The sequence below is a fragment of the Thamnophis sirtalis genome, unplaced genomic scaffold (assembly GCF_051295495.1).
Source record: "Thamnophis sirtalis isolate CommonGarterSnake01/CBP01778 unplaced genomic scaffold, rThaSir2_p1.2 scaffold_15, whole genome shotgun sequence".
Lineage (NCBI taxonomy): Eukaryota > Metazoa > Chordata > Lepidosauria > Squamata > Natricidae > Thamnophis > Thamnophis sirtalis.
Window position 1 is genome coordinate 2,301,806 of NW_028261395.1, and position 4,297 is coordinate 2,306,102.

Consider the following 4,297-nt stretch of genomic DNA (forward strand, 5'->3'; position numbering starts at 1 on the left):
TGTACAATATCTTCCTTCTGTTTCTCTCCGTCCTTGCCAACTTCCTTAGCTTGAGTTATGCACATGGCTTTGTAGTCAGCGTCCCAGATTGCATAGGTAGAGATCTCACCAACACGGGATGCCTTTTATAAAATGTAATTCGTTCGATTTTTTTGTGTGTTTTGCAGATTTTGAAATGTAATAAAGAATAACTATCATTATTTAGTAGTCTTGGCTTTATTTATTTTTTGTAAGATCAGGTAACATCCAGAGCTGGGATAGCAGCAGAGATCTCTTAAATGTGTCTTTATTTATATGGCTTAATTGCAGTAAGTGGCGGAAAAAAACCACCTTATTAATTTATGATAGTAATGGAGCCTGTCCATTATGGTTGCAAGTCGTGACGGTCGTTACGTGAGGTGGCTACATGATAGCCTCACTTAACAATCCTTATGCCTGCTCTCCCTGATGTCGTTAAGTGGGGCATGGAGTGCCAGGAGTGGGGGAAGGATCTGGCCCAAGCCCATACTGCAGACCCTCCCTGAATCTCATATGGTCTGCCCAGGGCATCCCAAGACCTCCCCTAATCCCTAAGATCTCTATGCTCTGCTTCCCACACCTCAGGGTCCGTGCAGGCCTTGGGCCTGTTTTCCACCCGCCTCTTGTCTCCTCACCATCTCCTCACATACTACAAAACGATTGATCAAATGAAATGATCAAATCACCTGAAGATAAACGAGAACATCGTGGATTAGAACTGGCAAATGGCATCAAAGCAGTGCTTATCAGTGATCCCACTACTAACAAATCTTCAGCTACACTTGATGTGCACATAGGTATTTAATCAAATATTTTGTCTTGGTTTTATATTGTACGATAAACAAAGTCTTATAAAATATTTTATTCCCGTGACTTATAAGTTTGCTTGGAAATTTCACTAATATTTTCCCCCAAAAGTCAGTAGTTCAAATTAGAATTGATTTAGTCAGATTTGTATGTTTCCAGATTTGTTTGTATGCGGGCCACAACAACAGCAGAGAAGGCCCTCTTCCTGGACCCTGCCAGTCGAAGTTCTTTAACTGACGAGGTCCCACAACTGTGATGAGTCTGTGTTGTGAGATTAAGGAGTTTTCATTGTGTCTTCCGATTGCTAGCTGGTGTTCATGGATGCTAGAAACCATTAAAGACAAAACCAGACCAGGGGCGTTCCTTAAGCCCTGGAAAAGGGGATAGTGTTTGGCTTCACTCAGTGGCATATAAAAACAAAGGGAGGGGAAAAAGAGACATAGCAATAGCAGTTAGACTTACATGCCGCTTCATAGGGCTTTCAGCCCTCTCTAAGTGGTTTACAGAGTCAGCATATTGCCCCCAACAACAATCTGGGTCCTCATTTCACCCACCTCGGAAGGATGGAAGGCTGAGTCAACCTTGAGCCGGTGAGATTAGAACCGCTGAACTGCAGATAACAGTCAGCTGAAGTGGCCTGCAGTACTGCACCCTAACCACTGCGCCACCTCGGCTCTTAACTAGGCTGGAAACCCAACTGGAAGGGCAGATGATCTGAGATAGGCCGATGGATGATCTGGGATAGGCCAATGGATGATCTGGGATAGGCCGATGGATGATCTGAGATAGGCCGATGGATGATCTGGGATAGGCCAATGGATGATCTGGGATAGGCCGATGGATGATCTGAGATAGGCCGATGGATGATCTGGGATAGGCCGATGGATGATCTGGGATAGGCCGATGGATGATCTGGGATAGGCCCATGGTTTCCATGGTGGCCATGAACTCTTCAGCCGCTTCTGACATCAACCCCAGGATCTTCCAGGTGTCAGGCCTGCAGCCATCTTTTCTTTTGGATCTTTGGCCCGCCACACTTTCTATTATTTTACTATGCATTTTCTATTGTGGGGAAAATGGGAAGGGGGATTTTATGGCGTTAGATGCTGTGTAGCCATAACAAAATTCTTTCCAGAAAGCCAAGGTCATCTTTTGTCTTTTGCATCTGTCCGGAACTGGACGGGTGGAACTGCCAGCATGGCAGTGGAAGATTAGACCATGTGATGGACTGGTGGGTGTAGGGCAAGATCTTGAACTTTCAACTGGGTGGGGAAAACCAAGAAGCTTTCAGATTCGGGTTTCCCCAGATGTGCCAACATGGCTCTCTTAATAAATTGGAACTTTGAGCAATACTTTGCCTTGGACTCTGATTTAATTTTGGAGGCTATTTGGAACCCTGACACCAGGACCATCAGCCTGGGGAATTATACTGCCAACCCTGAGATGGCCTTCAGAAGCTAAACATCAGGGAGGCTGGTACGGTAACAATAGACCCAATTGAGTCCACACGCCCATCTTCGTGATTATGGTCTCGCAACCATAAACTCCGGGAGCATGGCCCCGGAAGGCTAAGAGAGATTTCTGGATGACAAGTGCTACCCCTCTTCTCATTGGTCCCAAACCCTAAATCCATCTGGACACATCTCTGAAAGGGGACTCCCTCTTCCGGAGTCAACCAGGTCTCAACGGTGCCCGACAGGTTGACTCGCTCCTCCACAATAAGGCTCCCCCAAAAAAGGGGAGCCTTGTTATTAGCTGACCTGACCCTTATCAATGTTTGATGATGAGAATTGCAGAGACAACACAAGGCAGAAAAAATCAGTATTGAAGGAGATAATGAGTCTATGCGCCATGTGCCGACCTGTTGCCTGACAACCCATAATATCTTGTGGCTGGAGACCATCGCTTCCAATGTGTAGTTTGGATCCAGACATACGGAGCTATTTACACATTAGGGCTATCAAGCAATAATAATATTAAATGGATATAAACAGGTAAGGATTGAAGGACTCACAAAGCCAATAGCAGGCACCTTTTGGCTTAAGGAGCGCATTTTCTCAACAAAAAGAATAATCCAGATTGGTGCAAGTTCCGATCTGTTCTCATAAAACATGACTGTTATTAATGTCAAACAGGCAGATGGCAGTGATGACACAAGGATATTTTATTAGAATTGTTGGTCAAGATCATCACATGGTTCGTTGTCGGCAAGGTTACAGATTTACTTCTAACTGTGCAGATTTGAAAAAAAGCTTAAAGCTGAAGTTTGAAAACAAGAACCAGCCAAGCTGCAGCTGATTGTCCCCGAGTATAATAGGAATGAAAATAATAACAACAATAACAACTCAAAAGTTGATTTCTGTTTGAAGGTATGAGGTACAAGGATAACAATGAGCATACCTGATAGTTGATTGGTGGAATCATGTATAATAGCAGTTAGACTTATATACCGCTTCATAGGGCTTTCAGCCCTCTCTAAGCGGTTTACAGAGTCAGCATATCACCCCCAACAACAATCCGGGTCCTCATTTTACCCACCTCGGAAGGATGGAAGGCTGAGTCAACCTTGAGCCGGTGAGATTAGAACCGCCGAACTGCAGTCAGCTGAAGTAGCCTGCAGTGCTGCATTTAACCACTGCGCCACTAATGGAAAATAGTGATATATAAATATAAATGGTTGGTTAAAAGATCTTTTCTTTCACATGGGGATTATATAAAGGTATACTGTTATCAAATAGATAACCAAGAATGTAAGGGAACTATGATTTATTGGGGAAAAAAATAATACTAATCGTAATTGAACATATACTGTACAATGAAAGTGAGGTATTTAGTTATACTAGATGAAAAATCTGTGATGGTAAATGTTATTCGAGAATATGGATGCTAAAACACCTGTAACCAAATGACAGGCTGTATGTGATGATGGTTGTTTTTTTTATTGTTGTCTGTATGTGTTGTCTGTGTAATAAAAATAAAAATTTATATACAAAAAAATAACAACTCAAAAGTCTTGCAGATTCCCAGCTATGTGATGAAGCCGCCCGGAGTCCTTCAGGATTGGGCGGCATATATAAATTCATTAAATTTACAATTTACAATTTGTTGTATTCAACAATCTGCGCCTCTGTGGGATATATAGTATTTGGGTCTGCACATTTAAAATTAGCCTCTCTTTTTTTTTTTGTATACGCAGTAAAATCAGTTATGAAATTTTTGGTCCATCTAAATATATACCACTCCCAGTGTCCTTATTTAGCATGGACTTGGCTTAGCCCAGAATAATATCTAGATCAGTGTTTCTCAACCTTGGCCACTTGAAGATGTCTGGACTTCAATTCCCAGAATTCCCCTAGCCAGCGAATGCTGGCTAGGGAATTCTGGGAGTTGAAGTCCAGACATCTTCAAGTGGCCAAGGTTGAGAAACACTGATCTAGATTATAATTAAGCAGCTATTGGTCTTCCAGGAAAA